Genomic DNA, 19,329 nt, shown 5'->3' with positions numbered 1-19,329 from the left:
TCACAAACTGATTTACATTGCATTAACTCTTTACAAAAATGCATGCAAAGTAGATTGTGACGTCACATCAGGAATAGACCCCCTTCTGACTCGGTCGTGAACACAAGATGCTTGGATTTTCGCAACTTTCGAAGCCTATAAAATGGCAGGATTTGTTAGAAAAAGGAAAAAATGGCCGCAATGCGTCTCGAACAGGTGCAAAGATTCATTTTAGCGAAAAAAAAGGTTTGGGGTTAGGAGCACTTTAAGTATAGTTAGTGGTAAATACCACATCTACAGCCGCCATTTCTGTCGCTCTCCTTGTCTCGCTTGTACAACAGACGCATGCGACAAAAATTTGCTTGCAGCGATTGGGCGAGCTGCCTGGGCGATGTGAGTCGGCTGTATTCGCAGGCTACATTGTCGACAAATCGCACACAGTAGAACCTTGCATACGGAACCTGCGCCCGCAGTGCGCGCGGCAGTCAAAACCGTGCTATCCTGTCAATCATTTGCCCCTTCACCGGAAACAGTGCATTTCGGTTGTTCGTAAATGACATTGTTGTTGATCTACGCAAGGACGCGGTCAAAGTCTTTATTCGCGAAGTTAACTCAAATAAATATCGATACGGTTTTGCCGTCTTCTTGCACTTGATTCGAAAATACCAGCCTGAATTCGTCTTAGAATAGTTAGAAAAAGCACAAATAAAAGCCAAAGCACAACAGGTCACGTTCGAATTCTGCTCGCCGACAACCCAAGTTTGTTGACAAAAAAATTGCCACAAAATGTTTTAAATGGTTTTCCAGGGGCACCCAACGAATCTGTTCCTCACATTATCTGTTCCCCAGAGGAATATTGCTGGCTGGCAAAAATACAGGTGTTTCGATGAGCTGGCTGGGAAATTTTGTTATTGATAGAGGTTTTGCCTGGGAATTACTGACTTTTTCAAGCATTTCAACCCGAGCTGGCTGTAGAAACTCTGAAGACTGAGGAGGACGACTAAAAAAAAAAAAAAAAAAGAACCCCCTTCCTCTCCCAGAGAGTAGTCGTTTCGGATCGAGGGATTTTGAAAGCATGCGGAATTCCTTGCTGGGAAATAAATTTGATCAGCTGGCTGGGAAACCAACCAATTTTATCTAGCTGGCTGGGAAATTTCTTGTGTGTCTTGCTGGGAAAAAGGAACAGATAATGTTTTCCCAGCAACACTGAAAAACACCTGAAAATGCCTTAATAACATTTATTTTCAATAACTGGGGTAAAATAATACAGTTTACAACAAATTGGTCGTTGGGTGCCCCTGGTTTTCTGGCCTTTTATTACTAATGGCGCTCACGTTTATTTTAAATGGAGTATCGAGAAAGAAAAATTGTGAAGCTGATATTTTTTTCGCGTGAACATACATTTTCAAGTAGCGAAAATTTGTTTAAGCACTACAAAATGTTTACTAACCATTACCCGAAGGAACACCTTTTAGAAGCTGCAAGGAAGCCGCTGATGAATTTTGCACAAAAACCTCGGCCCCTAACACCGGAAAGCCAGACTTGGAAAGTTTTTCAGTGGAAGGCTCGCTAAGGAAGAGTTTCTAGAGCTTGCCCTCCCGCAGGTCGCCAGAAAGGTGCAAACAACCTGGTTCATGTCTGAAAAGAGCAAGATCTAGAAGGGGCAGTCAAAATTGTGTTTCTTTTATTGTGCGAAAATTTATTTTTGCCTCAATCCCAAATAAGAACCTGCTGTGTCTTGCAATTCAACAGTGAATTGCTATTAGGCCAATAAGAGAATCAACATCAAGTTCAACAAAGAGGCACTCCCAGGGGTTTGGCGAAGAAAAGAACATGGCTAATTTAAACTGGGGAACAGAGTAACATACATACATACATACATAATCTTTATTTAACGTGGATAGAAACACTTAGCTGAAGCTATTTTACAGGTTTTCCACAAAATAATATTAAAGAAAAAAAGAAATATATACATAAAAATGTAAGAATATGAATAAAATATCTAGTATCTAAAATTTCAAAATTTAGGTAACTAAAATTTAATGTTCCTCACTGGTTTTTTTAACAATATCAAAATATTTTAGGGAACAAGGGAAGAAAACCAATTTAAATTTTAGGGATCAAAAAGCTGGGAACAAGTTTGAAAGTAATTTGGGGAACAAGGAAACACAAGCAAATATGTAAAGGGAACAAGGACTCCTCTCCCCAGGAGGGCCTCATCAAATGTTCTGCATCTATCCAACAGCTCAAACAAGCTATTCCAACAATTTTTGAATGACCAACAAGAAAAGAACACTCTCTTAGAGAAATAGATTATTTACAATAACACTTAAGCATGCGAAACAATGATCAGATGCTTACGAGCACCCTCATGCCCATGTTTGTAAAAAAGCACCATGAAGTATTCCTTGTGGCTGGCTGGTTTAGGCATTGTTTCATCTTTCAACATTGGGCAAAACCAAAATCAACTCCATTCTCAGAGGGCACTGGGGAAAGAAGCTAGAAGAAAAAACTGGCCTTGATCCAATTCTCCGAAGGTAATCTTTACAGAATAAGATCATAGAAGGAACACTTTTGAGTGCCAACCTTAAGCCTTTTAAAACAAGCGCAAACAATATTAATAGTCTTTAAATTCACAAAATGTCAAACAGCATATTTTAGTCTCATATTCAATTAGATTTGGCTGCAATGTTCCTTAAAACTATGCAGAACTATTTACCATAAAATGTGGAACATTTCCTGCCTATCTAAATATGCCGCAAAAGGGCTCTGAAAAGCAAACAGTTAAGTTTTTAGATTAAGATACACAATACCTAAAAAATAAATTACTTGATGTGATCAAGACATTGAATGACCAAGCAATAAACAAATGGCAGCAATGTATGTTATGTGCACAAAGTGGGGAAAAAAATATTCCTCAACTGATGTTTCAATATGCATTTAAATAAATTTTCTATCAACAATTCAAGGGACTGACTCTTCACTGGTATTGATTTACATTTCCATGATAAGTTTGAAAGTGAATCTGGCAACCACAGTGCCCTATGAAATGGGGCAAACTCTTTAAACTAACATTGTACAAGGGACACCATTATTGATGCCCTGCGAAGAACAAAGATTAAATTGAAAGAAGAGTTGGTCTGGAGTTTATCCACAATGGACAGTTAGTGGCTGCATTCACCAATGTAGAGAACAAACACATCAAGTTTCTTGTCAAGCAACCAGGTGTTCAAGGAGCTATTCAATTTCCAAAGAACTATGGTAGTGTGCAACAGTACCTGGGTGAATTCGGGTACCTGGCCTGAAACTGAAACTTGTGGAGCCAAACAACTTGTTGAGCTAAGTACTTAAACTGGGTAGATAATTATGTCTACAAATATGGTCTATTCAACCAACAGTTTCTCCTAATTTTGTGTACCATTCACTTAATGGTTCCTTAATTAAAAAATCGCTAATTCAATTAAGGATTCAAGTCCTTTGAAATCATCAAAGTTACTTTGTGCCACCAGGAACAAACGAAAAAGTACAAGCACTTAAGACAAACAGCTCACAAAAGATCACAAAAGGCAGGACTCCGTTTAAAACAGCAAAACGGGCCGGGGATCCTCGAGTCACTAAAAAGTCCTGCATGCTACGTAGATGTTTGCAGAACGATCGCAAGTTGTAATCACTGAAAGAAAACTCCAATCCAGATCTGATAGACGATGGTCGTGCAAGACTCACCAAGCAAATGGAACACCCGACAGGATTGTTTGTTGTCTGGCACAGCAGATGAACGAAAAATTGTTCCCCTCACTAATAAGTTCCAACCCAAGACCAATCTTGCCCAAATACAACAACAATTTGGGCAGCAGGCAAACTCATCACAAGCCACCGAAGTTGGCATAAAGCAGCATAGCGCTTCACCTGAAGTTCGATCAAGATGGACACAAACAAGAGCTGAAAAAACTTCATAAGGTCAGACGACCAAATGTGATTGATCAGTTATCGGACATCAAAGTGCTGAACAGTACAAACCAAGGGATTTCGTCGTAAAAATGTTCACTCAGCAACGTCTTCTTCTTCTACAGAATAAAGTTCAAAAGCGATCCTGGTTGTTAATCACATGCTAGACCAATCCATAAACTGGATAAAGTGGATTGGCAAATTGATTGCCAGAACAATGAGTCATGTTCAAAGAAGCGACGGTCAAGAGAGTCACAACAGAAGGCTGAGCGAATGTCCACCGATCTAACCAATCAGAATGTAAACAATTGGCGTGACGTCGGATAGCAAAAGGATAGCAAAAGGATAGCACAGTTTTTCCCTCTCGCTGAATTCTGATTGGTCAGTTTAAATTTCAGTAGCTCTCGCCGTATGCAAGGAAACATGGAGAGGGAAACGTTAAAGGTAAGTTGAAATCTCTGTTCGATCTTCTACATTTTTGTCTCAAGCGAATTAGTTGTATTACCGCCGATGTTTACACAAGGCGCGCTGTGGTTGGTTGGAAGTTGACATCACGCATTATTGGAAATGGGAAATCTTGTTGATTGCAGGCAGTTACTCGATCCTTCTCCTTGCCCCCATCCCCTTCGCTTGCTTTTCGCGTGACCACTTATGCAGGTATCAATGCTTAAAAAGAGGGGGGGGGGGGGTACGGGGAAAGGTACGGCATTTGAATTTTCCTTCAATTTTTTGGTCAAATTCCCGACCCTTGGGACTGGAAAATAGTTCAAATTTGATAAAATATCCACACTTAGCCCCAGCTCTTCAAACGATGGATAGCGCTATCCGCCGGATAAATCACTAACTACTGGATAACTCAATTGGTTTTGCTTGTGTTTATCCGGTTGATAGTGATTTACCCGGTGGATAGCGCTATCCATTGTTTGAACAACCGGGGCCAGGTAACAAAACAGTGTACTGACTTGTATTAAAAGTACTGAAGTACTTTGTACGTCTTTAACTTCTGTTATCGACAGTAGATTAAAGAAGATTGAAGTTGAATAAAGGCAAGACAAAAAAACAATTCCTGAGAGTTTCAGATTGTTTCCCAGTAGCGGAAACGGTGTTGAGAGGATATTGCGTTCCTTACTAATTGAGCTTCATTTATCTGTGCTAGTACTAAGTCACCTGAGCTGTCTTAAACAGGAACGTTTTTAATGTACCTTTCCAGAGAGATTACATTGATTTTTCTTCACCGTTTACTCAACAAAATGAATACTACGAAATCGTCACGTGTAGTTAAAAAAATGTCAAATCCAAATCCAATTTCTTCGGCCCGATATTAAACATATGAAAATATCAAAAAATTGAATCCAACTGACAGTTGAAAGGTCATTTAACAAACCTAGATGATTATCTTGGTTACTCCTTGTGAATAAAACTGGTTTTAAGGTCAAAAAAGTAAGCTAAGTTTAATCGGGACTCTGCTCCAGCTCATTTCAATGATTTAATACAAAAGGCTGTATTTTACCAAAATTGAATTACAATATTATTCAAACAGCCTATGCATTATACTGAAAACCAGATGGAACGTTGTAGCCGTATTGCACCATAAAAATATAATAATTAATTCATGCCAACTTCACACATGCCGATATTTTCCAAGATGGCGTCTCCTGGTACACCAGTTTAGGACTCTGCACGGTGAAATTCAAATATCCGCAGCATGGAGCCACATTTGTGGCAAATTCCCCAGAGAGGGGACAGAAAAAGTGTTCAAATGCCGCACCTTTGCCCGTAGACCCCCCCCCCCCCCTCCCCCACCCCTCTCCGTCTAAACATTAATACCTGCATTACATTCAAATGATCACTCGAAAGTCAACCCCGGTGGAAAGAAGCTTCTAAAAGTCACCAAACCGCCTGTTACGCGGGGTACTCTGAAAGTACTACGAAAAGCACTGATCTGTGGAATGGGTGGGGATTTACATGTCTCTGCTCGGGCCACTTTGGCTTGTAAATTGTTCAAACTGTTAAGAGGTATTGGCAGAACTGAGCGCATATGGAAGGCTCTATAATCGTGGAAAAGCTCTCGGGGGAGATTTGAAAATGCAGATAATACAAGACATTATCGGAAAAGGGGGGGACTTCACCACAGGTTTCTTCGTGGGAAGTTTTGCTACGATTGCCAAAGAAAACAGAGTTAAATTTTGAAAACGTATTTTTCCATCTTTGCGGTCGTTATAATACACCTTAAGCCAATGGAAAAGGAATTTCATCAAAATGTTTCACGAAAGTGGGCGGGGCAGGAACTCGGTAATTGGAGCCCATTCCATAGATCGGGGGTTTTCGTAGTAGCTCTGAATCCGCTCCAGAGAATTTTGTAATTTTTTGCAGTTTCAACTTAACCTGCTCATCACTTAATTGTAGTAATAATAATGGGTACAAGCATTTCAGTTAAGACGAAATATATGATGTTTTAAAATGGCTCTTCTGTTGCTATGGTAACTTATTCGTTTGGTAAGCAATAATTGGTGTTTCAAATGTTACGTTTTTGTTTTCTGATGTCGTAAATTGGCTCAGTACAGAAATGTACTCCTCAGTAAATCAATAGGTACGACCTTGAATCATTTGCTAAATTACTTGCATTTACTATACACAGTTAATTTGAAGCGAATCAAAGAGGGCATCTCAACTTACATCCTTTGTGTAAATTAAACTTGTGCTCTCGACATTTATCTATTTATTTATTTATTTATTTATTTATTTATTTATTTATCTACTCCAAATAGACACAGAAGATTGTATTAGAGTAATTAGAAGGTAAAATAATAAGAGGAGAAGGGCATGATATAGTGAAAACTAATTCAGTGGTGCCCAAAAGAACACTCAGTTTGTATATATATAAAGAACACTCCGTTTGTATATATATCACAATGCTTGTGATATATATATATATATATATATATATATAACTGCAGACAGTACTGTTTCGGACTTGTGGGCCTCATCAGTGAAGTGGTGATGTGTGGGATGGTGGTTAAGCTTATAAAGACACCCCAAATGTCACCCACATGTGGTACATCTAAGCCACGCCAGAGTGCTCAAACTAGCGAGCTAGTGAGCATGCGCAATTGCTAGCGGCAATGACTCATCCCAGTAGAGTGCTCAATTTGGACATGAAAGGGAAAGCTTTGTAATGCCAAAGAGCTATATCTAACTGCAGACAGTACTGTTTCGGCCTTCTGGGCCTCATCAGTGCAGTGCTGATGTCTGGGATGGAGGTTAAGCTTATAAAGCCTCCCCAAGTGTCCCACGCATGTGGTACATCTAAGCCATGCCAGAGTGCTCAAACTAGCGAGCTAGTGAGCATGCGCAATATATCTATATATATAGAGTTAAGAGGGTCTCTCGAGCCAACAGCGCATCTATACCCCCAAGAGGATCACAAATGGATTCACGTCACAGTCCAAGCCTCGGCGAAATGTAGTTAATTAATGAAGTTTGAAGGGACCAAGGACGGACAACCCCTGGATGATATTTTCATTGGGAGAAAAACTTTTTATGCCCTGAGCGGGATTTGAACCCACGTCCCCCTGATTACCGGTTGGGTGTGATCACCACTACACTATCAGAGCAACCATGCTGGCTACATGGCCAATCTAGATAGCGAATGGGAATTACGTGGTCATCCCGGGCCCATGTTTTTCCCCAACTAGATGACGCTGGATCAACCAGAACGATGATTCACAGGCGGACGAGAGAGAAGAGGACAAATTGTATACACGTTAAGAGGGTCTCTCGAGCCAACACCGCATCTCTGCCCCCCAGGAGGATCACAAATGGATTCACAGTCCAAGCCGCGGCGAAATGTAGTTAATTAATGAAGTTTTGAAGGGACCAAGGACGGACAACTCCTGGATGACATACATATTGGCCCTATGATCAAGAAAAGAGGACGACGTAGACTGTGACCAGAGAAGTTATGAGGAGATCGAGGGACAGAGAAAAGTTCAGATACATGATGCCAGAGTTGATGGATTTTGGTGTGATACAGTCGAGCTGATTTGAAGTGGTGGTGAAAGTGAAGAGACGATAAATATCCGGCGCTGAAACTAATGAGAATAAGGAGTGAAGAGCGACGTGGGACAGAATGCCTGACGAGTTGTGGCGCGTGTAGCATTGAGAAGAGCACCAGAACTAGTGAAGGTGACGCTGCCCCTGGAAACAACCTGATGGATGGAGAAACTGTCAAGAGACCTACAGGAGACACAAGGTTAGCGGTTCTGGAGAAGGTAAGAAAGACGACCAGGAAGGCAGACCACAGAGGTAGGTGGGCACAATCAGATTAAGATGGCACTAAAACTGTAACAAGATTGCTGGTGTTAAAGGGGCCTTGCGACGAGGAACGTGGACCATGGACTTTTCTAAGACTCCCTGAGTGAGTTTGACAGACATCATCAAAGGCTGATACGTCGAAATGACAGAACACATGTAAACGCCGGAGTACACTGAGTGCAGTGAGAGAGTACAGTGAGAGAATAAAACTGGCGAAGAGTTCCAAACGGAATGATAATTTCCTTTGGTAGCATCTGACACAACGAAGTCTTGAATCCTCAGAACAGTTGACGGAGGTCATCAAGATTAAAACATGAAAGTCAAATAAAGAGATGATTACCATGGACACAGGCTTAAAATGCGTCGTCGCAGGATGCTTCAACGCCGCCCGAGTCTTCAATGTAATTAATGCAATCATGGTGAAAATCTGGGCGAAAAATATGAGCCAGAGAGTAATTGAGGTCAGCTGTGGGGAGGCCAAACGGAAACGGGTCGAAATAGATGGTCTTTCCAGTGGTAGCTGAGAAAGATGTACAACGAACAAAACAAAACAAAACAAAACGGCGGACAAATGCGGTACTCGATCGGTATCACTTACAAAGCGACCTAGCCGAGTAAATGTATTTTTTTCGGGAAAATGGACTCTAGCCGATCATCGATTGGAAGAAACCCATGTGCATTGTGTGAATGAAGGTAAGCATTACTTTATAGTTTCATGTTGATGTTTCGGGTCCCACTCAACACTGACTGACAATCTCAAGGGAATGTATTTTCTAAAACGGCAACAGTTTTAAAATTCGATATCCAGTTTTCACCTTCAATTACTTATGTATCGTGATGTCTTCTATATTTCTGTGCTTGGCCTTTTCAGAAAATCAATTCATTTGGCATTCAAATTTGCAGAAAATGATCGTTTTATTGTATGTTTTTGAATTGTCTGGAAACTACTTCCACACAAAAGGCTGTTTCTTCAAAGGCCAAGTGCAGGTTTAAGAGTTTAAGTATCCTTCATTTCAAAAATATCATTGCACATGTTAACGGTTATGGAAAAGTGTTGCCATTTTTCATTGAAAATGGTCTATTTTTCATGGACTGTCGGCCTCCTTAAAGGTCAACCACGTGACTAAGTCACGTGATCTCTTGTCAGCGTAATTGAAATTTTAAATGCTTTCAGTGGACCAAATTTCGTTTCATTATATTGAAACCTCTTTGAACAACATTAATTTATGTTACAAAAGGGCATTTTTCACTCTGGGCCCATGCCTTAATTTACTTGAGTAGCAGACGTGTGATTCGGGGGAAGAAACGTCGGGAGAACAGCGGAATGGAAATCATGGAGTTAGAAGGATGCGGCGACGGCAACGCCAGAAAGCAAGAATATCACTGGTTCAAAAAGGAAAAATAATTGTGCTCAGAACGCATTTCAGTCGATCTCTTTGCCGTACTCTAGAAAACAACAACGTGAAATCACCAATATATGGACAGAAATCAAGTGAGGCCTAACGCTACTGTGCATATGATGGATGAAGAACCTTCGCTGATTTACAGCATCAGCAACTTCTGTTGCATTACCCAAGGACAGACAAAAATCTCTGACCTGGGTGGGAATGGAACTTAAGACCTGCGGATTAGATCACCGGAGGTCGTGGGTTCGACACACGCTACTTAAGGACAACATTCATTTACACTGAAATCACCAAATTTTGTGTTTTGACAACAACATGAGCATACAACGATGAGCCATCCATTTTTATCTTTACTTTAAAAGCGGTCGTACTGGTTACCCCAGTAGGGATAGAAGAACCAACCGCAGAGACAATGGAAGACGAAGAGGTGGTGAACGGGAGGAAGAGTGTTAAATGGAGGAGCAGAGAACGCAGGCCAGATGGTCAACTGGTTAAAGGATGCGGTGGACGAGTTGGGCATGAAGTTGGCGGAAATGTGCTTTACACCTTATTGGTGGAAAGAGTTACCTCAGGACCCGACCCTGTGCGCTTCCAATCCTAGCAATAATTAAGGGGTCGAGAGGCGTTCTTGTCCCCGGGCGTGATTTGTGTTCACGTTGTCGGCAGATGTGCAGGAAGACGATCTCACTGAAATCCTCGCTACGAACGGCGAGACCAGAGGAGAGGCCGAAAGGAACGTGAAGGTGAGGCCAGTCACTAACAGCAAATAATGCTGGGATGTATTCCGAATGGCCTTCTCCAATTGATCGTAAAATTCGTGTTTTATCTCCTCCTCCGCGTCCTCTGTTGGTGCATAACAGACAATCACAGTCATTTTGACGAACTTGGATTTGAATCTTACCTTGAGGAGCCTATCTTTGATCGGCTTCTACTCCAAAACTGTTTTCTCTACCATCCTGTTGACAATGATGGCAACTCCATTGCTGTGATGGTTATCTGTTCGGCCGGAAAGAGTATAGTGTGACCTGTAAAAAGCCACCTCCTTCCCGAGTATATCCATCTTGCCTCACTCACATAGAGAACTTCGATGTTATAGTTCTCCATTTCTCTTGTAACTTGCTTTAGCTTTCCTGTTTGGTAAAGTGTTCTAACATCCCCGCATCCTATCCGTAGTTTTGATTTAGGATTAAGGATATCCGGTTTTGAGATGCCAGCGCCCGGCCGGTTGGGTTTGGCTGTCATCTGTCATCATCCCCAGATTCTGGGGTTCTTCATTCCTTGCACCATTGACATCCTGTTCTCTGATATTGGTTTCTGTAGCATCAACTGTTTTACGGGGTGGGGTTGCACGCCCCACGCCCCATCCTCGTTTCTCATCCGGGCTTGGGACCGGCCATGGCGGAGTTGTGTAGCTGTACTTTAACGATTCTTATTGTAACACAGTCATCGAATTCTTATTGTACTTAGTTTGATGTCCATGATACATTCAGTTATTTCTTTTACAGGATTGTGTTGTTTCGTCGGTGTTTGACTGCTTTTGCCCGTCCGGCCTGTGCATTTTCCTTTTTCGATTGTTATGTCCTCATCTGCTTCCTCTGTCGCTCTCTGATTCTGTATGCTTTGCTCATTTCCTTTCCGGCATCCATCGTTGGATTACCTTACTCTGGTGCTTGGTCGCTTGCTGCGCATCATGATATTCGTTGTTTGGTTCTTCACGAAATGCTACACAAGAGGGAGTTTTCCCTATGACTATATGTAGTGAGATGTTTTCTTATATGCTGTTTCATGTACCTCACTATGCACACTACTTAGTCGATTGCATGAACATTTATGTTTATTTTGGGCGTGCTGTTGTTTTGTTCTCCTTTGGCGTTCCAGTTGCACCGTGTGCAAATTTTATGTTGTGTCACGAGCTGATCAAGGGGAGCTCTATGTCCACGAATTCCTTGAGTCAACCCTTTCCCGAGTAAATTTATTTTTAGGAACAGGGCCCAGGTTTCCCCGCGAAAAGTATCATATTTCCCTTGACGCTGAGATAGCTCTGTTTTGATTGGTTTTTACAACAGTGGGAGTGCAGAACCTCCCAAGGGAGGTGTTCTATAAATACCTCTACTCGAGACACTTATGTCCAGGTTTGACCCTAATTAGATGCACGCCCAATTTTGACATCCAACACGAATTGTCCCTTTACGTTTAAGCATTTGCCGCCTATTTTCAACAATAAGGTAAGCGTAAAGGTTAGCGTTATTTTTAGCTTTGGGTAAATGCAGCAATTAATCTTTACTTAAAGAGCGGCATTTGGGGGACACTTTGTGACATAAATTGTCTGTATTCCGAGACACGAGTGGTGTTGAAGTTGGCGAGAGGAGCAAGGGGACACTTCGTGACGCTTATTGAAATCCGCGTGCATCTAAGTAGGGTCAAACCTGGACATACCACTCGAGAAAGGCTAAGTATGGTAGATAGAAGCTCCCCTCGATGGGCTCCTGGTTGTGCATGTTATGGAGATTTCTCACGCTTTTTTTTCTTGAATTCTCCTCCGTTGTCCCTAAGCAGCGTTTTCGGAAATCGAAACATGTAAAGCTGTTTCTCTAACTCAGTGACCACTGGAGTACTGTGAGAGGACTGATCCACGAGCACTTTGTAAAGTGATCAGAAATATGAAAAAAGCCATGTGTGTGGTTGTTCTTGACGATGACATGTCAAGCTTTTTAACTCAATTAACGAGATTTCTTCTTGATTCATGAAGTCGTCTGTTTTAATTGGATAATTGATTGCATTGTTTTAGTGGTCGGCCGTTTACTTATCTGTTGCTGGGGGAGGCTGCACGTTGTAACAAGCAAGTGGAAAACCCTCTACGTCATGCCTGAATAACCTTTTCTGGTGTAGGCTCTCTCTTGGCCCTTCCTCGGTGTGCTATGGTAGAATGCGAAGTAGAAAGATTTTAGATATTCTTGTCTTCGAGACCACATATTTGGTTGCTAGTCGAGTCTTTTTTCGTCATTGGCAGGCACTTGCCAGTTAATTTCTTGTCCATAATTCGACGCTTGCCTTGTCGGTCGATGCTAGGAGCGCTAGTTTCGCCTTTACTGTTTGCCTCTTCGAGCCATTTATATGCTTTGTTCGTAAAAGTAGTCCTCAATGCAGATTTCTACTGGGCTGAACTTGGTTAAGAGTTTGATTTCAGTTCTTCAAGCTCTGAAGTAGATTTTCATATACCGGACTTAAAGGGCAGAGGACAAAAGAGCCACTGCTATTCCGATTAGACCTTGCTAATTAGGTATTGTTATGTTCGCTTTGTTCTTTTGTTTTATGGACATTAATTAGGTCGGATCCGGTACATGAAAGACCAGCTGAGCTCTACGAGTCAGTGCATACACCTTATTCCAAAATAGTCACCTTTAAGTATTCTTTTTTTTCATGCAAATTGTTTGGCCCTTATGGCCTCGTTCAAGGTTAAATATTCTTTTTGAATCTTACGTTTGAAATCCAGGTCATAAGGGCCAATTTTGCATGGAAACAAAAGAATACTAAAATGGCGGCCATTTTGGAATAAGGTGTATGGATTCACAATGTTTTCATGTCAGACCATGTGGAAAAATAAATGCAAATTACAGTATGACCACAGAGAAATCTCTTGAATTTATATTTTTTCACCGAGAAGTGTCAGAGCCTCCTGGGAATAAACTAGCTGAGACATGTAGGGAGTAACCCGTACCTACACGCAGTGTTTTGTAGTAGTGAAAGTCAAGGATTTTCATTTGACAGGGTTCAACAAACGGGAAGGGTAGTACAATTAACATTGCGGGTGTCAAAAGGTAGTAGATACAAGAGAAAAACAGTGACACAAAGGAAAAATATTGACAGTGTTGTTGGTGGGGGGGGGGGGGGGGGGGGGGGGGGGGAAGCAGAGGAGGTAAGAGCAAAGGGTACGAGGAAAGGGCGGTAATGGACTGTGTTAAGGTCAGATTTCGGACCTTTTCTCTGCTTTGTTTTAACCCCCCTCCCCCCTTCCCAAAATACCACGCCCCCTTTTAACGACACCCCATAAAGAAAATCGCTTTTCAGACTGTTGGGTTGACCAAAGAATTTTAACTAGGTAGAGAGTACATATTCAACCTACTCTTGGACAAAATTGTTGACACACTTTGCAAACCTTGCCCTCTCACAATGCTGATCTGGTAAATGGGCTCAGAACCTCGCGCGCAAACAACATTGTGAGGGGGAAGTAAGCCGCAGAAGCTTCAAATTTGTATAGGCCTGTTGCAAGGAATTTGGGTAGAGACTGTATACAAAATGCGAATTACACATTTAACCCAGAGAAAAACGGGTTCAACCCGAAACAGTATATAACCATCAACGTATAAGTGTAAGTAACGGAGTGCTTATTGGAAGGAGTGTGGCAATACAGTTAGTCTTCGACACTTAGAGAAGAAGGAAGTATCTTGTAGTTCAGCTTTGTTTTGGGAGCATTTTCACTATTATCTATTACAACATAGTAGATCACGCACGGAACATTGCAAGGTAATCAACTTGTCAAACTACACTCCAGATACCCGCGATACACGCGATTAGAAAATTAATCAAATATTTGTTCACAAATAGGGTTTTTGTGTCCATTCCCTCCTTTGTTGATATTTAGGTTCACGGAGGCCTGGGCAATGGGTAGGAAGAAATTGATATGACGAACATCCCCGTTCGTCATATCAATTTCTCCGTTTTATTTTTTTTCCTTGTCGGAAAAATGGAAACGTTGCACAATAGGTCTTTCCTGTCATTCCCCTGCTAAGTATTGTCTTTTTGCCTAGAGTCTTCTGCGCGTATCTTTGGTAGGTTTCAGGGAGCAGTAGAAATGCGTAGATTCAGGTAGATTCTATCCAGTGGACACTCCACAAACATGCAATGGAGCTCAAGAATGGAACGTCAATTCGATAAACAACACCAGCGGTGAAAAATGAATATGTGGAATCTTAAAAGTGACGAATAACGGACTTCGACAGCAATTGAATCTTTCGCTGTCTGATATTATAGTGAGCTGTATTTCTAATATTTTACTGTGGTGTTATGTACAACGCCGAAACTAAATGGCAAATTCTTCGGTAACTTTTTCTGGTTGGATATGGAGTTTAACAAACTCAGAGAAGGAATCGAAAACAGCCAGATCTCTGTTGTCTGGCTATTTATAATTTTATTAATTCGTACTAAACTCTGCACAGTGTTCAGGTGACAAAAAAAAAAAACAATTGGAAATTTCACTATTTTTTGTTAGTCAACAATTATTTGAAAGAAAGCTTGTTGTCCACTTTTTGCTTCCTCATTCAAAGACAAGGTTCTTCAAAAAAGGGTTTGGTCCTGAACTCCGGTGAGAAATTTATTTCGTTGCGTATCATAGGTTTTCGACACGGTTTTCGACACGGAGTGTGTTGCTTGTTTGCACACATTTTGTGTTTTTGCCTCTAATCGCAAATATGTTGTTTGTGTCAATAAAAGTTTTGCCCGGAAAAGGTTTTGTGAGATTTTTCTGCCTTCCCATCTTGTTGTGTAAATGTTAACTAATTTCCATACGTGGGTTGAAATTTGATACGCGAGCAGTTTTCATAAAAATGACAGCAATTTTGTGGCAAATGATTAATGGGTAGCCATAGTTTTTAACGTCAGAAAAAGATTTGTTCACTCATTCTCTTGTAAAATGAAGTTTATTTGGGAAGCCCTCAATATTTCTTTGAGTGTGGTTCCTGGTTAACCCAGTTTATTAAATATTGCTACGACTTACTATTGCGAAGATTGTTTACATTACTCATTAACACGAAGATTTTTCAACAATTTGATCTAACCCAAAATCATTCAGATAGTAAAAAACTTCATATCTATTATCCATTTCCTTCGCGTTTATGTTTGTGAGCATTATGATTTGCGATAATTCATGTGTTCGCAAGTTTGTTTTTGCATCTCATAGATGTTAAGATTTTCAATTCAACAAACTCTGTTTTGATGGGTCACCCAACCTCATTGTGTAAATAGTTCACCCTGAAGTCAAAATAGATACGTTTTGTTTCTGAGGAAACGAAACAAAAAATAAGTAGTGTTTCGTTTCTGGACTGAGCAGCCCCAGGGACGATTAGAATGTCAGTTACATTAGGGGACAGTTTAGCTGTTTCTCATGTAATGTAAATCATTTTAATACCGCACTTCCTTGAGTTCCGTTTCTTTTCCTTGTGGCAAAAACTGTGCTACCTGTCCTTACATTTTCCATCGACTAACCAACTACACATTCTTATCTACTGCGGAACACGCTCCATTAATTCCCAGATAACTTGCGAAACTAAAAAACCTTATCTTCATGATTTTATGTACCAGATATCATCTAAAGTACATAGGAGAAACTAAACGAAGTTTAAAAGACTGTTTTCATGAAAACCTCCGCACTTTAGATAACACTAACACCAGATCCAAAAAAAATTTAAAAAAATAATAAAAGAAAGCATAAATATCTAAGTTCTTTCTCTTCACGTTATCAAGAGGACATATCAATGGATAGAGTCTGTATAAATAAGATCTCGAGGCTAAAATACTTTCTATATGAAGTGTCTAATTCAAGTATCCACTATTAATTAACATTTTTCATGATGAAAAAAAATATAGTAAGCTTACTTGGGACAATGTTTGAATTCAAAACAAAGCGGAAAACAGCTTAGCTTCGTTTCCATGCTAGACGTTTGGTTCCGTATTTTGAAAGCCGGACTAATTTAAGTTACGTTTTTATATATCGATGTATAGGTTATGTATACAGTTTAGATAGCCGACTGTACTCTAGTTTTGTTGTGTGTTACTTTTGTGTTCGACGTGTCTTTAATCGTTTTTAATTTGGCTTCTTACTTTCCTTAGCTTTTATAGTTATTGAGGAAGTCATTTCTCTTTGTATTATATCATTTCCTTTATTGTAATTTGTTTTGTTAGTTAAAGGCTACTAAAGTTGTTGTTGTTGGTGGTTGACATGTTGTTAGTTCACCCTTTTCACCACCATGTCTAGTCTGTCATGACACTCCTTGAAGTGACAATTGTAAGTGGGTGTAGATCTTGCCTCCTTGGCCGCTTGCCTAAATTCTAAATAATCTAAGCGTCCTTTTCCTGATCTTATTATATTCTTCGCATATTCTAAATTTTCTCTCAGGCCGAGCTATGAGACAAGCTGTTGATAGTTTTCCCCTCTAATGTCATTGATATCAGCCTATATAGTTGACTGCAATCACGCAAGAGAGACCTTTAGAATTGAGAATATAATAATTTTAATTTCAATTTTTGACACTCAATCTCAGATGTATCCAGGCGATGTTTTTCAGCTAAAAATGGTCAAACATCAACGGAATCTAAATCAATTATTTGTCGCGGTTACTAAATGTTCAATCCACCATTGTGTTTTGCTACGTTTCAGCTTCTCAAATTGTGACCTTTTCCAATTCATCCGATTGCAGAAATGTGATGCCATCAGTTCAATCAATTACACAAATAGCATTGAAATTGTCGATCTACAGTTTAGAATGTTGCACAGTTGCTCCTTTTTATTTCTCACTCACTCTGCTCTTTTCTTTTTCCCCCTATGCAATTTGAATTTGAGATCTAACAAAAATACTTTGGGCTTTCGCTGATTTTCATGGGATTAAATGACATGTGATAGAGCATGAACAAGCTGGCATGTAGAATGAATTAGAATAAAATAATGGCATGGAACAGATTTTTGGTGACAATGACAAATTCGACTTAATTGTAATGACATTTGTGATCGATTTGTGCTGTTTTGGGTGCCGTGTCAATAGCTACATCTATAAAGGAACCATGGAATAGGTTGTACTCATATTAATTTGTGGAGTTGGAATCTTGTTGAATGCCATTTAAGTCCTTTTCACAAAGCTTCAACAACAACGATTTCCATCAGCCTCACGTTACGTTCTGGAGGCTGTAATCTCTTCGTACATGCACAGTCATGTTACAGTAGCCGCAAAAATTAAATCCGCCATTATGTGATTGTTGTGGGAGACGATGAATCAACATTTTGTAAGGGAAGAGAGACTATAGGGTCAAAGATTACTTCATTTCATTTGACGCCTTTTCACTAATTCTCATTCAATTAAATTCAGACTATCCAGAGTTGAACACTTCTGGTGTTCTTCAAGGTTTTATCGTATTCATAATGAAGTGAAATATCTCCTTGATTTAGCTCAGTAATGATCATCTTCGTGAAATTTAATGCCTTCTCGATGAAGTTAAACCTCAGAATTTATTGTAAACCGCACCAACACTCATTCCACCCATTGTAATGTCTGATGAGTACTCGACAATTGCATACTAAAATGTTCGCTCCATAAAGCGGCAATCAAAGATAATTTCCACGAAACCTTACCATGCCAGCAGAAGCAGCAGCCCTTCGATCTTCCTAGGTGAGTCAGTCTAGGAAGAAAGAACAGGGGCACCCAACGGAACGCTTCGTTAAGGCCTCTGCTTGCAGGGTAATTAAAACAACAAAGTCTCACGTGAAATAACTAGAGGTTTTATGAAGACCATCTTTAATAGTTGTAGCGTGGCCTTTATGCTTAAACGTGAACACAGAAATAACAAATAAAGCACCTACCGAATTCTGTAGAAGCAAAGACCACTAGCTGAGAGACAACGCAGTCAGAATGGCTGACGGGCGACTTGCAACTGCCTGCATTGATTTTTTAGGCACGTGCTGTTCATATATGAGTTAAAAGTAGCTTTTCTTGTCATGCTAGTTGGAGCTCTCTCGGTTAATACTAAATGCAGAGTTTCAAACATATTTACATCTAAGGTACACCATTGAAAGCCTTTTAAAAAATCAATCCACACGGTCGAGAGATTCTTTCGCTTCGCCTTTGGCTTTGGAATTCGATGCCGAAACCAAAGCATATTAGTAAGAATAAACCCCCAAAGATGTCTTCTTACAGGCGTTTACTCCAGACATAAGCTAAAGTAGTTTGTATGAAATCAATAATTTTCACCCGCCGCGTAACAAATGTATTATCTTCCCTTCCCATGAGCTGCTTGGCCCTCCTAGCTGCCAAAGGCAGGATCAAGGAACTCCAATACACTACAGGTGGCTAAGAGGACCAGGCGGTTCTTGGAACGGGAATCACTGTCTCGCATCAGGGGGGTACAATTTCGTTGTCTTTTGTTCTTGCAAAATCTTTGTTTGAATGTGTGACGATTTTACAGAGATTTTCGATACCTTTTGTAAAAAGATGGGGGCGCCGGGCCGTTAAATATTTTAAACATCAGATTGGCCATGTGAAATTGCCTCATGCCAGGAATTTAATTGAGTCCAGCCTAATTCCTCAAGTGAGTTTCCCCACATGGTTTAGAGTACGATGCACCAGTAATTATTCGAACCGCTCTGTTCTGAAGCTTTTGGAAACTATTGCTTAGAGTGTCATCTATTGAATCCCACACAATACAATGGAACTGACATATCGTTCAATAATTGACCTGTATAAATCAAGAAGCTTCTCGCTTTTTAGAAAGGGTTTAGGTGTTATTAGTATTCTTAATTAAATTCGAGGTCACTTAATGCATTATGCTTTGCAGGTGGGCACAAACATTCACTGAACTCCACTCAGTTGCCATCAGTATTGGACAAGGAGAGTTCTATGTTACCTTCATTGAGAGCGGCGAT

General features: G+C 40.4%; 1 long non-coding RNA gene across 1 annotated transcript in view; it reads right to left on the bottom strand.

Annotated features, from left to right (window-relative positions):
- LOC138060182 (uncharacterized) overlaps nt 1–18,815 on the bottom strand; it is a 39,136-nt gene extending 20,321 nt beyond the window's left edge. Inside the window, exon 1 of the long non-coding RNA XR_011134306.1 lies at nt 18,271–18,815. This is a non-coding gene — a long non-coding RNA (uncharacterized lncRNA). The remainder of the gene's footprint in view (nt 1–18,270) is intronic.
- Nucleotides 18,816–19,329: the final 514 nt, after the last annotated feature.

The sequence above is a fragment of the Montipora capricornis genome, chromosome 8 (assembly GCF_036669925.1).
Source record: "Montipora capricornis isolate CH-2021 chromosome 8, ASM3666992v2, whole genome shotgun sequence".
In the NCBI taxonomy this organism is placed as follows: domain Eukaryota; kingdom Metazoa; phylum Cnidaria; class Anthozoa; order Scleractinia; family Acroporidae; genus Montipora; species Montipora capricornis.
The sequence above is the reverse complement of the archived record's forward strand: the minus strand, read 5'-3'. Positions and strand labels throughout refer to the sequence as shown.